The sequence below is a fragment of the Carlito syrichta genome, unplaced genomic scaffold (assembly GCF_000164805.1).
Source record: "Carlito syrichta isolate Samal-C Ts95f unplaced genomic scaffold, Tarsius_syrichta-2.0.1 Scaffold307314, whole genome shotgun sequence".
NCBI lineage: Eukaryota > Metazoa > Chordata > Mammalia > Primates > Tarsiidae > Carlito > Carlito syrichta.
In genome coordinates, this window is record NW_007251410.1 from 67595 (window position 1) to 89575 (window position 21981).

The 21981-nt window shown below is 34.7% G+C and overlaps 1 protein-coding gene across 1 annotated transcript in view; it reads right to left on the minus strand.

Moving 5' to 3' along the window:
- LOC103266714 (cytosolic beta-glucosidase) overlaps positions 1–21981 on the minus strand; it is a 72079-nt gene that overhangs the window by 15165 nt on the left and 34933 nt on the right. The window lies entirely within an intron of this gene.

The following is a 21981-nucleotide window of genomic DNA, read 5'->3' on the forward strand; positions in this document are numbered from 1 at the left end:
TGAGACAATCTATTATATTATTTTGCAATCCTTTTTTATATGCCTAAAATATTTCATCATGTTTTCCAATAAGAAAAGAGGCCATCGCTAGAGTTGATGAAAGAAATTACAGAAGGTCTTCCAGGTCTTCACTGAGTGTCTACACACTCATACTTTGTGCACAATTCTTAAAAATTTAGGTATAGTCCCAGTTCAACCTCAGGAGAGCAGGAACAGTAAGAGTTTATGGAGAAGACCATGAGGAGACAAGAATGGTTGTTAAAAAGAAAAACTCTAACAGTAGCTTTTCAAGGTAGGATACTAAAATATCTGTGCAAAGAAGTCGTGGGTATTAAAAGTATGTTACTTTAAAGCTGTGTCATTATAGAGGCGAATAGTTTTATCCATTCCAGTGGCTCTCAATTATGCCTGCATGTGGGATTACAGGGATGACGATAAAAGAATACTGGTGTTCAATGTTAGGATCAAATAGGTACAAACACAATAATACAATTTTTTCAAGTATGGTGTGCCTAGTTTTGAATGATTGATTTAATAAATAAAAAAGTTTAATCTCAGAGAACTTAAATAGTATTGTGTTGACATATTTAATTGGCTACATGCAAAAAAAAAGTATAGATCTATATGTGTTACTGATATAAAGTATTTTAACACATAATTTATAAATAATAATAAAATAAACAATGCTTTTTACTCTTAATTCCATATAGCCAATTGATTATCACAGAATGCTCTTTTAGATTTTTACCAAACTCTTATAACTAGGAAGTAGTGATTCTGAGTAGTTATTAACTTTGTTTGCAGTATACATTATTTACATATAAGTTTACATAATCTAGCTATAATTCCTATGCTTAAAAATCAGCTCACACAATTAATTTCATATAGCCAATTGATTCCCACAGAATGCTCTTTTAGATTTTTGCCAAACTCTTCTATCAATAGGCAATCTACAGTTGCAACATGACAAACGTGTAAGTCTCACATGACTGAATGTTGGTTGATATTTTTGCTTCAATTAAGAGGCAAAAATGAAAGAAAAACAATAAAGATGTACCAGAACTTCACTTGTTCACCAGGGACATGAACTACTTCTTTGCTGAATCAGGTAATAGTTTTCAAGCACTAGAAGACCATTTTCTCATTTTTGTGCTACTCACAATGTAGCAGTTTCAGACATGACATACTTTTAAATACAATCTGATTCATTAACATTTTCTTTACCACTTTCTTAGGTCTGGACAACCAACAAAATAATAAATCAAATACTGACTTGTAGTACTTTCCAATATCTGTGGTGTAAACACACCCATAGTGGCCAGTTTTAAGCAACCAAAGTGATAACACTGAAGGCACAGTTGGAAAAAGATGAGCAGTTGCATATTACTTTACAGTATTTCTCCTATACAGATAAAAAAATCTAAATTATCCCAAGGGTATAATTAATAGTAAAATTTAATAAAATTTAATAAAATAACTAGGAAATAGCAATTCTAATAGTTGATTTTGGTTTGGGTATAAATTATTTACATATAAGTTTACATGACTTAGTTTTTAATAATTCCTGTGTTTAAGAATTGGCTCACAAAAACTCAATAGGCTCTCATGAGCCAGCGAAAACTGGCTTCACCACAGCACTTATAAGTAACTTGACTAAGAACATGCTGTTAGTAAGTGAGAGTGCCAGGATTTGTAGCCAGATTTTGGAAGTCCAAGTCCTTCCACTGGACCATACTGCTCTTAGTAATAATGACTCTGAGTGACACAGAAAAGGTTAACTGATACCCACACTACTAACTTTATAAAGGCTAAAAAGCATAAAACTCAGCATATATATTTTGGAAAGCAGTTTATCTAAGGTGACTAAAACAAGTTTTGACAATTTTAAGGGGCAAATGTCCCTTAGCAGGAAAATGTGCTTATGTGGATTTGTTCATTCTTCATGTGTATACTAGCTAGACAAAGCATATCCAAACAACATTGTTTCTATAAGAAACAAAACTTTGTATTGAAAATTAACACCTATAACTGATATTTGATTTTTAAAATATATATACAGGCCAATACTTGCTAGTACTTTAAAATAAATCTTGCCTTTCTAATAATAAAAAATAATAAATAAATAAATAAATAATAAATCTTGCAAAATGAATAATATCAATAGTTGACTTGTTCATTCGTAATTTTCTCCAGTTGCAATTATGTCCACATTCTAAAGGCATGTTGTCTTTTACAACGAGTAAGACTACAATTTTCAGATAGACTGCATACTTTGAGCCATCCATCAAAAACATTGACTGCTGGATGAAATATAGAAAATATATTTTTAAGTGTGTTGTTAATCTGGCAGGAAGTTAGGTAACCTAAAAACAAAGTGAGAGAGGTAATTCAGAAGCATAAGTGAGCAGTGATGCAGGCTTCTGTTCTAAAGAGCCCCTGTCAATTCCAATTATCTGCACATCCATTTTAATGGCCTTGTGGAACAAGGGAAAAGGAAACAAAGTCTAAGCCTCCCCCAAGATGGAAAGCATAAATGGATATGCTACATAAAGCTGACCACACAAGGACTTCATGCCCTGTGCAAGAATAAACAAGGATAAACCTTACCGGCAGTAAGAAAGAACAAAGAAATTAACTTGCCTCAGACATGGGTGGAGGGGGAAAATAACTTCTCAATGTTTGTAACTACAACTCAGCCATCAAACCATTAAGTGTGAGAATGGAAAAATAAATTTTTGTATACATGAGTTCTCAAAAATGTTCCTTTCTTTGAATGTTACTGGAGGGTAAATTTCACCAAAACAATGATATAACCAAGAAAGATAAAGAACTAGAATGCAGGAAACAAAAAATTGAGCAAAGAGAATTAACAAAGAGAATTCCTGGGTGCAATGGACTAAATTATGTACCCTCAAAATTTATATGTTGGAGCTCTAACCCACTATGTGACTGAATCTGGAGTTCGGGCCTTTAAGGAGGTAATTATGGTTGAATGAGGTTATAAGGGTACAGGTCTAACCCAATATGACCGATGTCCTTATTAGAGGAGAGAAAGAGAGACATCAGGATATGCGTGCAAAAAGAAAAGGCCATGTGAGAACACAGCAAGAAGGCAACCATCTGCAAGCCAAGAAGTAGGGTCTCAGGAGAAACTAACCACGCTGACATTTTGATCTTAGATTTGCAGCCTCCAGAACTGTGAGAGAAAAAAAAAATCTATCTTTTGAGCCACCTAGTCTGTGGTATTTGGTTATAGCAGTCCTAGAAAACTAATACAGTGGTATAATAGCAAAGAGAAACTTCCAAATGACAGCTATGCAGTAGACACAATGAACAACCAGTCCATTTGAGCATGTGCTAGACTATGAGAAATGTTTTTTTTAAGAAGATTATACAGGGCTGGGAGCAGTGGCTCCTCTCTCTAATCCCAGCAATTTTGGAGGCTGAGGCAGGAGGATTACTTGAGCCCAGGAGTTCAAGACCAGCCTAGACAACATAGCAAGACCTTGTCTCTAAAAAAAAAAAAAAAATAGAAAATTAACCGGCATGGTGGCAAGTGCCTATAGTCTTAGCTATTCAGGAGGTTGAAGTGGAAGAATGGCCTGAGTTTAGGAGGTCGAGATTGCAGTGACCTATGATTGTGCCACTGTACTGCAGCCGGGACGACAGAATGAGACAGCGAAGAAAAAAGAAGATGATGAAGATGAAGGAGGAGGAGAAGAAAAAGAATAAGGAAGAAGAGGAGCAGGAGGAGGAGGAGGGGAAGAGAAAGGTGTAGGGGAAGGAGGAAGAGAAAAAGAAGGAGAAAAAGAAGAAGAAACAAATAGAATATATAGTATGCTGTATCAGTCAGGTTCTCCAGAGAAACAAAATCAATAAGTTATTTATTTATTTGTTTGTCTGTTTACTTATTTAGGAAATTGACTTACACAATTGCGGAGGCCAAGAAATCCCACAATTTAGCCATCTAGAGAACCAAGAAAGCAGTGAACTGGGAGTATAATTCAGCCCAAGTATGAAAGCACAACAATCAGGAGCGCCGACATTTGAGGGCAGGTGATGGATGTTCCAGCTCAAACAGCAAATTTGTCCTTCCTTTCCTTTATGTTCGATTCAGATCCTCAACAGATTGCAGATTCCCACTCACACTGGAAAGTGGCTCTTCTTTACTCAGTCTCCCAGTTCAAATGCTAATCTCTTTCTGAAACATCCTCACAGCCACACCCAGAAATAATGCTTTACCAGCTATCTGGACATCCTGTAGCCCAGTAAAGTTAACACATAAAATTAATCATTACTTATGTTTTATTTTTTAAAAATATGATGGAACTTTCGACAGGCACAAAAGTAGAATAGTACAGTGAAATCTTCAGTATTCATCACGCAGCTTCAGGAGTTTCTAACATTTTGCCAGTCTTGTTTTGTCTGGACCCCACCCAAATTTCCTCATTCAATCTAGAAATATTTCAGTGTGATTCTCTAACTGATAAGAATATTTTCTGATTGTGATAAACTATACAACATAAAACTTAGCATTTTCATTCACTTTTAAGTATATTGTTCTGAGACATTGAGTGCATTCATATTGTTTTACAACCACCAACACAATCCATCTCGAGCGCTTTTTATATTAAAAACTAAGACAATTAAACAATGACTCCACATTCTTTCCTCCTTCTAGCCCCTGGTAACTTCCATTCTATTTTCTGTCTTCATAAATTTGACTACCCCAGGGACTCCCCTAAGTGGAATCAACATTTTTTATCTTTTTGTAACTGGACTATTTCACTTACAATAATGTTTTCAGTTTTTTTCCATGCTGTAGCATGTCAAAATTTCCTTCCTTTTTTAAAGCTGAATAATCCTTCATTGTTTGTATATACCACATTTTGTTTATCTGTCCATCAATGGACACTTGTAGTTTTTCTTGGTTATTGTGAATAATGCTGCTATGTACATGGTGCGAAATTATCTCTCTAACTCCCTGCTTTCAGTTCTTTGGGGTATTTACCTGGAAGTGGAATTGCTGAATTATATGGTAATTCTATTTTTACTTTTTTGAGGCCCCACCATAATCTTTCCCATAGCAGCTACACCATCTCACATTCCCCTCAACAGGCACAAGTGCCCCTATTTTTTCCACATCCTTGTCAACACTTGTTATTTTCTTATTTTTTCAATAATAGCCATCATATTAGGTGTGAGGTGATATTGTGGTTTTTATTTACATTCACCTAATAATTAGTAATTATAAGCACATGAGAAGACACTCAACATCACTAATCACTAGGGCTACCTACTATTGTTGAATGAGAGGAAATGTATACAAATGGGAAAAAATAGATTTAATTAGCAATAACACACAGAAAATAAAATGAACCAATAAAAGGCAAACATTAATTTTGGAGAAAATGTCTGGTAAATAAAAATATTGATAGTATACTACGTGGTTCAGGTGTAAATAAGTTGTTAATAGTAACAATAAGGTGAGTACTGACCACTGATCTAAATACAATTACAATATAATTATCTGGAGAGGATTATGCTTTTGGAATCCTGCATAGTGGTAGTGAAAGTAGGAAAGGTAAAAGAAAAACATTTACAATGAGAAGTTAATAGAGCATTTTCACTGTTGAAAACATCAAGAGCAAGTAATATAAGTATGTTGTTGGAAATATAGCAGTCAAGCCTGGCTTGGTGGCTCAGCTTGCAATCCCAGCTCTTTGGGAGGCCGAGGCAAGTGGATTGCCTGAGCCCACAGGTTCAAGACCAGCCCCGCCAACTTGGCGAGACTTGGTCTCTACTATAAATTTAAAAATTAGCCAGCATTGTAACGCACACCTGTAATTTTGACTACTTGGAAGACTGAGGCAGCAGGATCGCCGGAGCACAGCAGGTCAATGCTGTGGTGGCTGTGAGTGTGCCGCTGCACTCCAGTCTGTGCAACAGAGTGAGACTTCAGCTCAAAAAAAAAAAAATTATATATATATTTATGTATATAGTAGTCAATGCCAAAAGGATGAATAGAAAGAATTAAAAGTGTTTTCCTATAGAAAGAGGAATGTGAAAGGGGCAATGGATTGATGATTTCTGAAACAGTCTTGTTCTTTAATTTATTTTATTAAGTTTAGCATGAAATTGAATTTAAGAAAAAATATTCAGTTAGATATTAGAAAACACAGAATAGTAAAAAATATATATAGCTAATCTAAACAAACTCTTTACATCTGAAACAATAATAAAATTTCTATTTTGTAAGAATTAAAAATAGTAACAACTAGAGAGAACTAAAGTCCTGGACCAAAAAAAAAAAATTATACAAGTCAGAAGGTGAGACATCAGAGTTAAAGTGTTCTTGGGCCCTTATATTGTTTAACAGAGGGATAAAGATATTGACTAACGTTTTACCTTGTTACATATTGTATTCAGGTTAAAATCTCCAGCAAGCAATTTAAAAAATGAAATTCATAGTTTTCATTAGCTTCTTACAACAATATTATGAAGTAACTGCCATTCTAATATCCATTTTTACATAAAAAAAGAAAAACGGAGAGGCTAAGTAACTTGCCCAGATTAGCATTACTACAACTGAGATTCTAACTTAGACAGTAGGATCCCAGCGTACTGACTCTCATCATTTTACCCCCAGATGAGGGAAACTAAATAAATCAAAAGAAGGAAAATAAAATAAAATTTAAAAAATAAACAAACATATTCAAAATAAAGGTACAAAATAAGATCTTAGAATGACCACGTCTATCAATATAAGTCAATGAACTAAATCTTCAGTTAAAAGACAAAAATGATTAGACTAAATTTTAAAAAACCAGAATATACTGTTTACTAATACACTTAAAACATAAGCATATAGAAAAATTGAAAATCAAAATTTGAAAAAAGATACTTTCCACCCCATCACAAAAAAGCAAAGACTTCAAAATAAAAAACATTACTATAGATAACATAAGTAATTACATGATGATAAAGCAGTTTTAAATGTACATGCACCTGAGAATATGGCTTCAAAATATGCGAAGCAGAAATTGACATAACTGAAAAACAAAGTTGACAAATCATCTCCATGATGGGAGAATTTACCTTCTCTCAGTAATTGAAAAGAAAGAGATATAAGAAATCTTGATCTAATGAACATATATGACATTGCAAAATAATAGCCACTACACTTGAAAATATTTTGCAAGTTGTATACAAATTTTTCATAAAGTCTCCATAAACTTTCAAAGTCTAACAAAATACAGATAACAATCTCTGACCCATTAAATTAGAATTTAATAACTAAAGATCATCATCAATAACTCAAAAAACAACAAATGCTGGAGAGAATGCAGGGAAAAGGGAATGCTTCTACACTGTTTGTGGGAGTTTAAACTAGTACAACCTCTGTGGAAAACAGTGTGGCAATTCCCAAAAAATATATAAAAATCGACCATCCTCGTGACCCAGCAGTCCCCCTTCTGGGAATATAGCTGGAAGAACTCAAGTCATTCTATAAAAAAGATTCCTGCACATGCATATTTATTGCAGCATTATTCACAATAGTAAAAACATGGAGCTAACCGTGCTGCCCATTGAAAATGAACTGGATTTAAAAATGTGGTACATATACATGATGGAATATTACACAGTCATAAAGAAGGACAAAATTATGGAATTTGCAACAACTTGGATTGATTTAGAGTCTATCATACTCAGTGATCTTTCACAGAAATTGAGTACTATATGTTCTCACTCATATGCAGACCCTGAACACTTATCATAATACCATAATAAAGGGATTGACAGTGGTAGGAAACTACAGGAAAGGGAGAAGAGAACAATCCAGGCAAAGTGGGGAACCAAAGGAGGTCTAAACTTTACCTATACAATGCTCACTAGTATACCTAATCTTGATTGTACCCCACATCTTAAAAAAAAAAAACCCTTAGAAAATCCCAAATGTTCAGAAAATGTACATCTGAAGAATGTAAAGGTAAAAAAAGAAATAAATAACAGTGGCTACCAGAAAATATTAAAAACTGAATAGCAAAAAAAGAACCATTGTGTCATCTAGTTTAAATGGTCCTTAGATAAAAACCTACAACGTATGTATTAGAAAAGAAGCAAGTCTCAAAGTTAATGAGCTAGTCATATAAAGAAGGCAGAAGAGGAAGAGGGAAAAAAGGGAAAAAAAACAAAGAAAATAGAAAGAGAAACTAAGCAACAAAACAAAAAATAAGGTAATTCCAGTAATAATAAGATAGAAAAAAATCCAGGATGGAGATTAACAGAAATAAAAGGTGATTTTTACAAAAGTCTAATAAAATAAAATAAGAAAACCTCTGCAGCATAAATATTTTAAATAAGACATGGCAAAATTTAAACAAATGAATTCTCAAAAGTAAATAAATACTAGAAATGCAAAGTGGAGTTACAGAAACGTCAGAGATCAACTGATAATATCTGTATTTCTCTTAAACTTACAAAAACAACTTGAAAAGTTAGATGGAAATGATAAATTCTAGATAATTACAATTTATCAAGATTGGCTCTGAGAAATAAAAAACTTGAGAAGTTTTTAACAATTTAAGAAATAAACTCAGTATTTATTACCAGCAGTAGAATATTTTACAAATAAAATGCCACACCAGTACCACACGTTTAAAAAAAATTTTTTTAATGCCACACCAGTTGGTTTTACAACTGGATTCTATCAAACATTTAAAAAATGAAACAAAAAAATCTATTAATCTAAAAAAGAAAGAATTCCTTTTCTGTTTTATATGCTAGTATATCCTTGACACCAAAACAGAAAGCAGCACTACAAGAAAGAAAAAATTATAACACAATCTCACTTATGAACATAGTTGCAAAAGTGCTAAATAAAATAATGGGTAGCCAAATTGTACACATTTAAAAGAGAATATGTTTTACAAATCTGAGTTATAGGTCAGGTATGCAAGACTGGTTTCTCATTAGAAAATTAAGGTAATCAGAAAATTAATATAATTTAACACTAAAGGACATAAATTCATATGGTCAGCTTAATAAAATGCAAATGTAAAAATTAGATATGTATTCATGAATAAAAGTGATAGTAAATTGGAAATAGAAAGTAAACCTCTTACCATAGTGAACAGTATCACCAAAAAATCTACACACTAGTATTGCTTTTTTTAAATTTTAATTTCTTTTTTTTTTTTAGTTTGAGTTTCACTCTGTCACCCAGGCTGGAGTGCAGTGGCATACTCATGCCCACTGCAGCCTCAACCTGCTGAGCTCAGGTGATCCTTCCTCCTCAGTCTTCCAAATAGCTGGAACTACAGGCACTAATTTTTGATGTATTGTAGAGATGAGGTCTCACCAATTTACCCAGGTTGGTCTCAAACCCATGGATTCAGGCAATCCTCTTACCTTGGCCTCCCAAAGTGCTGGGATTACAAGCATGAGCCACTGCACATGGCCTAAATTTTAATTTCAGAGACATGATTAAGATGGATGATGGGAAACACCTAGAGTGAGTTTCTTCCATGGAGTAAATCAAAGTAGAGAGGGTTCCTTAGCACTCAGAGAGGAATGTGACAAGCAGCGCACCCCCAACTCACCAAAGAAGCAATAATATCCACAGAGTACAAAGAAGAAAAATATCAGTGGTCTGGTTTGGAACCAGTCAGACTCGCCTGGATCACAAGTACAAACCACGAGCAGCCTCTGGATGCAGCAGAGATGGTGAGTGAGGAGAATTCATGAGTTATGTGCTTCTTCCATGGACTTGGAGACCCCCTGAGCATCTCAGGACACCAATCCCTCACAGAAAACTGTCTCACTCACTGCTATGTTCTGTCAAAACCCATGTGAACTGATACAGGAAAAAAAGCCCTGAACAGCTACAACTGCCATTTTCTGGGAACACAACCCTTCCTGAGGCTGCTATCTAGCCAACCTGTGAGGGAATGGGCCCCGGGGAAATTCTGCTGCAATAGACTGCTTCTGGCTACAGTGGGCTGCAATGAGAACATCTGAAACCAGTTGCACTTTGGCATTCTAAAGACTGTCCGATGCTAAGATGGGAGGATGGGTGGGAGTAGTTGCCATGGCACATTTAATTTTTGCATGTAAGCTCTTTCATGTAACCCCTGCACAACATGGCCAGGGACTCCTCCCCAGTCTCCACTGTGTAACCAACTGTTCACACATGTAGGGAGGGAGCTTGAGAGTTTTTCTCCCATACCTCCCTTGAGGGCTTAAGATGGACACCCAAGGCTGGCTGGATACTTCCTATGGGTCAACATAGGCCAAGTAGAAACCCCACAACCACTGTTGCAGTTGGTTCTTTTTTGAACCTCCTGGCTGAAGGTTAACTGGCACAGGCCATTGCATATGATATAATTCCTAAGCTTGAGGGTGGGTTTGATCCCAAACTCCAGCTAATACCACTATCTAAGTCACCCTGGCAGCTCAGAATGCCTTGAACCTGTTCCAGTACCCAGCAAGCACCATCACAGGTGGAAATTGAGAAACTCACCACATCAAGGTGAATATATATATACTATATGTATAAAATGAAGGAAACCTTGCATGTTTATTTAAGTCCCACTGCCAAACTCAAATAAGAAGAAATAATCTACCCAAATGAGAAGGAACCAGAAAAATAATTCTGATAACATGAAAATGAACAAAACAGAGTTCTTCAATACCTGCAAGGTTACACTAACTCTTTAGCAATGAACGCTAATGAAAATGAAATCTTTGAAATTCCAGAGATAGAATTCAAAAGGTTGATTATAAACTTGCTCAATGAGTCAGAAGAAATTTGAAAACCAAAATGAAGAAATTTTTTTTAAAAAAGGAAGACAACTATTTGGACAAGAATGAAAAATTCTCCAAAGAGATCAACATGCACACACACACACACACACAAACATGCTGAGCTTCTGGAAATGAAAGATTCAGTTAGAGAAGTACAAAATACAGTAGAAAGTCTTAACAGTAGACTAGAACAAGTAGAAAACAGGATCTCAGAACTTGAAGACAAGGTTTTCAAATTAACTCAATCAGACAATAATAAAGAAAAAAAGAATCAAGAGAACAAAACAAAATCTCTAATAAATGTAAGATTATGTAAAACAACCAAATCTAAGAATCATAGATGTTCTTGAGGAAGAAGAGAAAACAACAGGTTTGGAAAACCGAGAATAATTGAGAAAAACTTCCTTGAATTTGCCAGAGATTTAAACATCCGAAGGCAAAAAGTTCCCCCCACCATCAAAAAAAACCCAGAAGCTTCAATGCAAAGTGGTCTTCCCCAAAACATATACAAGAGGGAACCCCTAAAAACCTGGAATTTATTTATAAGAAATTGCATATTTATTCTTACATGCTTGCATTCAGTCACCTTCAAAGTACTCTGATGCAATACACCTATCAAGACACTTTTCCCATTGCTCAAAACAGTTTTGGTAGTCATCAATTTTGATGCCTTTTAGTGTTTCTGCTGTTTTTTGCTTCACCTCTTTCACTTAGGCAAAACATTTCCCTTTGAGGACTTTTTTATCTAAAGAAAAACAAATTCACTTGGGGCAAGATCAGGTAAATAGGAAGGGTGGGGCATGGGGGTTATGCCATTTTTGGTTAAAAATTATTGAACACTCAGCACGATGTAGGCAGGTATACTCATAAATAAATGGACAAGTGTATTGAGAAACTCTCCAAAAAAAAAAACTTCACTGAAGCTGAACGTAGGATCTCACAACAATGCTAGCTGGTACATTGATGCCAATTAATTCCTAGAGCAATTAACTAGCAAGGGAAGCCTGTAGTACAAAAGGTCTGCCCTCCAAAAAAATAGTTCCTTTTGGGGAGTCTCTCCTCATAATTATCAGGTTATGCAAAATTAACGTAAAGGAAAGTATTTTAAGAGCAATGTGACAAAAGAATTAACTTACAAAGTTATATCCATCAGACTAATGGCAGACTTCTCAGCAGATACCTTACAAGCCGTAAGGGAGTGGGGACATATCTTTAATCTCCTCAAACACAATAACAGTCATCCAAGGATTTCATGTCCCACAAAATTAAGTTTAATAAACAAAGGAGAAATAAAATCTTTCTAGACAAGCAAAAGCTGAGGGAACTTGTCACCACTAAACCAGGTTACAAAAAATACTCAAAGGAGCTCTCAAACAAAAGGTTGAAATTCAGCCGGGCTTGGTGGCTCAGCCTGCAATCCTGTGCCTTTGGGAGGCTAAGGTGAGTGGATTGCCTGAGCCCACGGGTTCGAGACCCGCCTGGGCAGGGAGACCTCATCTCTACAATAAATCAAAAAATCAGCGAGGTGTGGTAGTGCTTGCCTGTAATTCCAACTACTTGGAAGGCTGAGGTGGAAGGATCGCCGGAGCCCAGTAAGCCTAGGCTGTGGTGGCCGGGAGCGGCCACTGCACTCCAGTCTGGGCGACAGAGTGAGACTCCCAACTCAAAAAAAAAAAAAAAAAAAAAAGGTTGAAATTCACCAGTAGAAAAACTCTGGAAATCATAAAGCTCAAGGGGTTAACACCAGTGCAATCAAGAATAGAAAAAATAATAATGCAACCAAGTAACAAACAGCATGATGAAATGAATGGAATAGTACCTTACAAATCATTATTAACCCTGAATGTACATGGTCTCCAAGCCGCACTTAAAAAATACTGACTGGCAGAATGGATTTTTAAAAAGCGCCAAATATCGGCAGCCTTTAAGAGACTCACATAAACACACAAAGACTCTTGTAGACTATAGACTATAAATAAAGGCATGGAAAAAAAATATTTCACATAAATAGAAACCCAAAATAAACAGGAGTAGCCATTCCAACATCAGATAAAACAGACTTTAAATTGACAACAGCAGGAAGACAATGATTATTATATAAAGATAAAGGGATCAATCCAACAAGAAGATATAGCAATTTTAAATATATATGTACCTAATACCAGAACTCCCAGTTTTATTTTTTAAAAAATTGAGTAGACTAAAGAAAAAAGATAAACAACAATACAATAAATAGTAGAAGACTTCAACACTTCACTGACAGCAATAAACGGATCAAGGTAAAAAGTCAACAAAGAAACATTGGAACAAGACTGGACCCTAGAGCAGACCCTAACAGACATCTACTAAACATTATATCCCCTAACTGTAGAATACACATTTTTATCAGCATATCAAACATTCTCTAAGATAAACTATATGACAGGCCACAAATCAAGTCTAAATAAATTTATAAAAATTGATATTATATCAAGCATCTTCTCAAATCTTAATGGAATAAAACTACAAATTAACTCCAAAAAGAACTTACAAAACCAAACAAAAACATGAAAGTCAAACAATCTGCTCCTGAATGATCACTGGGTCAAAAATGAAATCAAGATGGAAATGCAAACGTTTCTTAAAATGAATAACAACAATGAAACAAGTTATCAAAACCTCTGGGACATACCCAAAACTGTGCTCAGGGGCTAAAAAACCACATATTGACAACCTCATCTCACAACTCAAGGAATTAGAAAAACACAAACAAACCAAACCTAAAGCCACCTAAGAAAATAAATAAAGATCAGAGCAGAATTAAATAAGATTGAAAACACTAAAATAATATAAAGGATCAATGAAACAACAAGTTTATTCTCTGAAAAGATAAATAAAACTGATAGACCAATAGCTAGATTAATTAAGAAACAAAGAAAGAATATTCAAATGACCTCAACCAGAAATCAACAGGCGGCGGGCTTGGTGGCTCAGCCTGTAATCCCAGTACTTCGGGAGGCTGAGGTAAGTGGATTGCCTGAGCCCACAGGTTCAAGACACGCCTGGGCAACTTGGTAAGAAAGACCTCATCTCTACAATAAATCAAAAATGAGTTGGGTGTGATAGCACGTGCCTGTAGTTCCAGCTACTTGGAAGGCTGAGGCTGAAGGATCGCTAGAGCCCGGCAGGTCAAGGCTGCAGTGGCAGGGAGCAGCCACTGTACTCCCATCTGAGTGACAGAGTGAGACTCCAACTCAAAAAAAAAAAAAAAAAAAGAAAATCAAAATGGAGTCATTGCAGTTGATACAACAGAAATATAAAATTTTATCCAAGATGATTATGAACCTCTTTACTCAAACAAACTAGACAATCTAGAAAAAAATGAGTAAATTCTTGAAACATATAACCCCAGAAATATAAATTAGGAATGAATAGAAACCCTGAACAGGCCAACGAAGAGTAACAAGATCAAAACAGTAAATAAAAGTCTCCCAACAAAAAAAAGTCCAGGACCTGATGAACTCTCAGATGATTTCTACCAGATTTTCAAAGAAGAACTGCTACCAATTTTACTGAAGCTATTCTGTAAATTGAAAATGAGATAAATCTCCCTAACTCATTCTACAAAGCCAGTTCCAAAACCAGTAAAAAGATTTAAAAAATGAAAACTACAGACTAATATCTCTGATAGACACAAAATTTCTCAACAAAGTTTTAACAAAATGTATTCAACAGCACATTAAAATAAAACAAAACAAAAAATTCACCATGATCAAGTGGGTTTTATCCCAGGGATGCAAGGATGGTTCAACATGCTCAAGATAATAAATGTCATCCACTACATAATTAAAGTTAAAAATAAAAATCATATTATCATTTTAATAGATGCAGAAAAAGCATTTGATAAAATCCAGCATCCCTTTATAATTTAAAAAACCTCATTAAAATAGGCATATAAGGAACATTCTTCAAAATAATAAAAACCGTATATGACAAACCACAGCCAATGTCATCCTGAACAGACAAAAGTTGAATGCATTCCCCCTCAAACCTGGAACAAGGCAAAGATGCCCCCTTCCACCAATTTTATTCTATATAATACTGGAAATCCTAGCCAGAGAAGTCAGACAAGAGAAGAAAAATAAAGGATACCCAAATTGGAAAAAAAAAATTCAAACTATCTCTGTATGCCAACAAGATGATCTTATACCCAGAGAATCCTAAAGACTCCTTCAGACTTGATAAATGAATTTGGTAAGGTTTCAGGATAAAAATCAATACACACAAACGAATAGTACTGCTATCCACAAATAGCAACCAAGCTGAGAATCAAATCAAGAACTCAAACTTATTAACAATAGCAGCCAAAAAACTAAAATACTTTGGAATATATTTAACCAATGAAGCAAAAGATCCCTACAAGGAGAACTATGAAACACTGATGAAAGAAATTGTAGAGGACACAAACAAATGGACAAACATCTTATGCTCAATGATTTGGAGACTCAACATTGTTAAATTGGCCACAAAGTAATCTCTAGATTCAATGCAATTTCTATCAAACTATAAATGTCACTTTTCACAGAATTAGAAAAAAGATCCTAAAATTCATATGGAACAAAGAAAGAACCAGAATAGTCAAAGCAATCCTAAGCAAAAAGAGCAAAGCTAGCATCACATTACCTGAATTTAGATTATACTACACAACCATAGTAATCAAAACAGCACAGTACTGGTACAAGAGAAGACACATGGACCAATGGAACAGAATAGAGAATCCAAAAATAAGCACAAATTTCTACAACCAAATGATCTGTGACAAGGTAGACTAAAACATACACTAAAAATAAGCACAAATTTCTACAACCAAATGATCTGTGACAAGGTAGACTAAAACATACACTAAAAATAAGCACAAATTTCTACAACCAAATGATCTGTGACAAGGTAGACTAAAACATACACTGAGGAAAGATCATGCTATTCAACAAATTGTGCTGGGGAAAATGGATAACTATATGCAGATTAAATGAAACTTGATTCCTATCTCTCACCATATACAAAAATTAATGCACAAAGAATTAAAGACTTAAGTGTCAGACCAGAAACCACAAAAATCCTGCAAGAATATCTGGGAAAAACTCTTCTGGATGTTGGTCTAGGCAAAGTATTTATGGCTAAAACTGTAAAAGCAAATGTAGCAAAAACAAAAATAAATAAGTGGGACTTAATTAAATTGAAAAAGCTTCTGCACAGCAAAATAAATAAGCAGCAGAAGAAATAGGCAACATATAGAGTGGGAAGATATTCACAAAATATACATCTGACAAAGGACTAATATCCAAACTCTACAAAGAGCTCCAGTCAGCAAGAAAAAAAAAAGCAAATGGCCTTATTAAAAAGTGGGCAAATGGCATGAATAGATATCTTACAAAAGAAGCCATACAAATAGCCAAAAAACATATGAAAAAAAATGTTCAACATCATTAATTATCAGGAAAATGTAAATTAAAATCACAATGAGGTACCACCACCTTACACCTGTCAGAATGACCATTATTAAAAAAAAACAAAGATGCCATCATGGATGTAGTGAAAGGGAATGCTTATACACTGTTGGTAGGAGTGCAAGTTAGTACAACCTTTATAAAAATTGGTATGAAGATTTCACAAAGAACTAAGGTAGATCTATCATTTGATGCAGCAATCCCACTGCTAGGTATTTACCAAAGCAACAAGGGTTGTTATATAAAAAAGACAACTGCACACTCATGTTCATTACAGCACAATTCACAATTGCAACATTGTGAAATCAACCTAAATGTCCATCAACTGATCAGTGAATAAGGAAAATATGATATATATCACATTATATAATATATATATATGGCCAAATAGAATTCATATATATATATACTATTATATATATTATATATACTATTCATAACAATATATATATATGAATACTATTTGGCCATCAAAAAAATGAAATGTCTTTTATAGAACATGATTGGAATGGAATTGTAGATCATCCTAAGTGAACTAACACAGGAACAGAAAAGCAAACACTGCATGTTCTCACTTATAAAGGGGAGCTAAACTAAGCGTCTTCAAAGACCTACAGAGTGGTGTAATGCAAATTGGAGATTCAGAAAGGGAAAGGTGGAAAGGGTGGAAGGATGAAAAAATCACCAATAAAGAACACTGTGCTCCAGTGGGAGTGGTGGATGTACTTACAGACCAGACTTTTCCACCACTATACAATGCATCCATGTAACGAAAAACTATTTTTACCTCCTGAAACCTACTAAAATAAAGAGAAGGAAAAAAATTTAGTTTCAGAGTGTACATACGCTTTCTGTTACATGGATATATTGCATCATGGAGGAGATTGGGATTTTAGTGTACTCCTCACCAATATATTAAACCTTGCACCCTCATCCCTCTCCCAAGCATAATTTTTAAAGTCAGGATAAAGTCAAGAATGTCTTCTACAATTAATTCAATTCAACATTACAAGAGATTTTCTAGTTAGGAATACACTGAAACAATAACTAAACAAATACATAGTATAAGAACTAGAGAAGGAAAAACAAAAGTAGGAATAAGGTTACTTGTGCAAAAACTCCAAAAATATAAGAGTAAACTATAAGAATTTAGTTTAGCAAATTTGTTTTGTACAAAATTAATATAGAAAATTTGATGCATGACATACACAGTAACAGTTATAAAATACAGCATTTATGGTAAAAACAGAAAAATATCTAGAAGTATATGTAATAAATGAAATGTAAGAACTTTGTAAACAAATTATAAAATTTTATTGAAAGTTAAGAAAATAGATAAAATTTTATGTTAATGTTATCTAAATAGATGAAGAAATAACATGTTTATGAATAGAGTCAATGTTTTTAGGATGCTAAATCTTCTGAAATTGATCTATATATTCTATGCAATTCCAGACAGTTCTAAAAATATCTTTTTAAGGAACTTGATTTTGAAATTTGTATTAACTAGAAATAGACCAAGAATATCTAAAAGCCTTGGAAAAAGTATTATATGGAATTTAACTACAGATACTAAGACTTAGAATAAATTTGTAATACCATAGGATAGCATGGCATTGGCAGAGAACTCAATAAATAGATCAATGGACTTAATAGACTGCCTAGAATAATACCATGCTTATATGGAAATTTAATATACAAAAGAAGTGGTGTTCCCAATCAGTGGAGAAAAGAGTCATTTTCCAGTAAATAGCGCTGGAACAATTGGTTTGTTTTTTGTTTTGTTTTGTTTTGTTTTGTTTTGTTTTGTTTTGTTTTGTTTTGTTTGAGTTGGAGTCTCACTTGGTTGCTCAGACTGGAATGCAGTGGTATGCTCACAGCCACCACAGCCTCGATCTGCTGGGCTCAAGCAATCCTTCCATCTCAGCCTTCCAAGTAGCTGGAACTACAGGCATGCACCACCACACCTGGCTAATTTTTTTATTTATTGTAGAAACGAGGTCTCGCCATGTTGACCAGGCTGGTCTCGAACTCTCAGACTCAGGCAATCCTCTCACCTCTGCCTTCCAAAGTGCTGGGATTACAGGTGCGAGCCACTGCGATCGGCCTGTTTATATTATTTTTTAATGAATTTGCATGCCCGCATCACTAAACACAAAAATCAAGTGGCTTAATGCTTGAGTAATATTATGAAATTACAAAGCTTTTAGGAGACCATAAAGAATATTTCTTAGCCAGACATGGCAGTGTGCACCAGTAGTTCCAGCTACTTGGAAGGCTGAGGTGGAAGGATCACTGGAGCCCAGTAGGTCAAGGTTGCGGTGGCCGGGAGAGGCCACTGCACTCCAGTCTGGGCGACGGAGTAAGACTCCAACTCAAAAAAAACAAACAAAAAAAGAGAATATGTCTATGGTCTCAGACTAGAGAATAAAATATTTAAAAGCTATAAAAAGGTTAGACTTAAAGAGGGAGAACTCATAAATTCAACTGTATTAAGAAATTATATTTATGAAAATAAATTGTTAAGGAAATTAAAATACAAGCCACAGAGTAAGCGAATATATTTGCATGGTATATTACCAATAAATAACTTTTATCCAGAATATGCAAAAAAAAAAAAAAACTCTTTAAAATCAATGCAAATGACCAGAATTTCTACTCCTAGTCAAAATGGGGTAACAAGATCTAGATATGCCCTCTCATCTAAAAAAACTACAAGACCAAACTAGGGCACTATCAAATCTAAGATATTGAGCATCAGACAATAAAGGACAGTGTTCCCGGGGGGGGGGGGGGGGGAGGAAAAAAAAAACCCCAGTTGCCCCATCTTATGCAGAGTTTCCAGGCCATAGTAGAGAGAGGGATAACCCCAAGAATCTGGCAGACTTCTTAAGTTGAGGAAACAAACCTGAGAATCCATGGAAACAAAGATGTCTAGAAATCCCAGGGTAGAACACCTAGGAAGAGAGAGGTCTGAAGAGAGAAAACTCCAGAAATTATAAAAAGTCACACTTGCATATGCAGCAGAATACTGATCTAAGCACTCATGTGAAAAAAACTACCTGAATATGAGGAAAGCATTACCCAAAGGGTCAGAGGTAGCAGTACTCTGAAGTCACATAGTCATGTTTTACATGAAGTAAAAACATATAAAACTGCAAGAAACTGAAAAATCTACAATGATATTTAGATATTTTCGTTTAAAAGCCTAACAAGACTGTAGACAATTGGACGAAAGTTATGAAGAGTTCCTCCACAGAAGGGAAAACTCATGGCTAGTAAACAGTTTTTTAAAAGGTAAGAGATTGTGGAAAATCTGGGAAATCCGAATTAAAGTCAGATGAGACACCATTCTATACCCACACAGTTGATACCAATTTAAAAATTGGGTACATCAGGCATTGGAGGGATTGTTGCTCAGCAGAAGTGCATGCACGGTGTTGTTGGGAGAGCAATATGAAAACATCTAGTAAGATTGAAGAAGGACATATACCAAAACTCAGTAATTTCACATACCACTATATGCCCTGATCCTACAAATGTGGCCTAAGAGACATTTATAGCCATGATTGCAACAACCAGAAAAAAAAAAGAATAAAAAGAAAAAGAAAACCACTGAAAACAACTCTAATTTTTTGTCAGGACGATAAATCAATAAACTACAGCACATTCAGTCAATAAAAGGCCATACAGGGGAGGAGTGAATGAACTACCTCTATACAGATAAACGTGCATACATCTTTAAAATATATATTGAGAAGAGAAAAGCAAGTTACAAAAACTACACATGATTTGTTTCCATATATATAATGTCCAAATCCAAGTATAATTAGATGAATTGTCTACCTATACTTTTTCATGCCATAAAATCCTAAAGAAAAGCAAGAAGTCGATACACGCAAAATTCATTTTAGTGGATATCCCCGGGTTGAGGGATAGGAAGACAATATTGGAGGGGAGTTCTAGAAATGTGGTAAGTGTGTGAATATCGTTTTTATACTATACACATAAATTTAAAATATTATTTCATTTTTGTGTATCTTACAAAATTAAGCCTATAATACATTTTATTGTTCATTGTAAAAGCCATCTGAGTTCTGTGTTAACACTATACTAACATCTTACTTCAACTATCTCATTTTTTTCCTGATAAAAGCCCCTTGAATATGAACTATTAAAATTTCAAATAAGCATAAAAGGAGGCCAAGACATGCAAATATTAAAATTTTTCCCCAAGATCATATAGCTAATAATTGAAGAGCAAAACATCATACCCTTACGACCCTGCCCTCATCAACCAACAGATCAGCCTCCTTGCTTGAAGTCTATTACTTACACAATAGGTGAGTCTTGAAGAAAATGACATTTTTCTTCAATGAATTATTTCGTTCAACATTTGTACATTTCACAAATAAGTTGCATATCCAGTGTCCTTTGAGGATCTCACAATCTGTTTGATATCATGCAAATAAATGCTTAGCCTACACTAAGAATTGTAATTCCTGAATTATACCCCACATATTTAACATAAAGTATATTTTTTAAAAAAGAGTTGTAGTAAAATGATGTAAAAACATTATGGAAAAATTAACAAACAAGAACTCAGGATTTAATTCTGTCACTGGGTGTGAGGTAGTCTTCCCAAGAGAAACCATTTTAAGACTGATGTTATAAGTTGAGTGAAAGTTCTCACAGAGGATTTGATAAGAAGAAGAGCAAATGCACAATGCAGTGGCAATGCTGATGGTGACTGGAGAAAGAAGGCATAGGGGCTCAACACCAGTTAGCAATATTGCAATGTACTTGGCAATCAATTATAAGATCCTGTATTTTATTTTTAGCAATTTAGAAGAAAATAAAATTGTCTCTGAGATTCCCATTCTATTAGGACATAGAAGAGATTCCCACAAAAAAATTGTAAAATATTGATATTTTATCAATTATCAAAAACTTCTAAGGCTGTAAAGGATTATGGAAAGAGCAGAGATTCTGGAGTTAGGGCATAAATGAGTTTATATCCTGATTCTCCTCTTTACTATTTTTACATGACTTCAAATCAAAGAAACCAAAGCAAAAAAATGTTTAACAGTGTACATGACAGATAGTATGTTCTCAACAAGTATCAGTTATATTGTCCTTCTTTAGCCTTAAGGCAATGAGCACTAACTACATTAGCACAAAACACGACCAGCTGTTTGCTTGTTTGTTTGTTTGTTTTTTCTTCTCTCTGTAGCCTGTGCTTGAGACCAGAGTGAACATATAGAAAACACCCTAAATAACAATACTTCATGCATGCTTGCCTGTGATTAAGAATCAATGCCCTGACTTGAATAACTTGGTCTATGGGGCTCTCTGCTTCCTGAGTTAGTAGATATCATTACAAATGGTGTTATATCATTTTAACTATTGTGACAATGTTCTTTGAGAAGTCACAGACCTTTACAGACCTCAGTCCTCTGCACAATGGAAATCACATCAAGTAAAAAATAACTAAGGGGAGTGGATTATGTACACGTGTGTGTCTGTCAATCTAGTCTTCCTTCAAAACCCCAGAATGACATCACTACATTGCCTCTTTTTAGGCAGCATTCCTGACTTCCCATCACTATCACACTTTCCTCTGAGCATCCACTATACAAATAACATGTGAAGCTAGGTTGTTTGTGAAAAATATGTTTGGTCTCCTTTA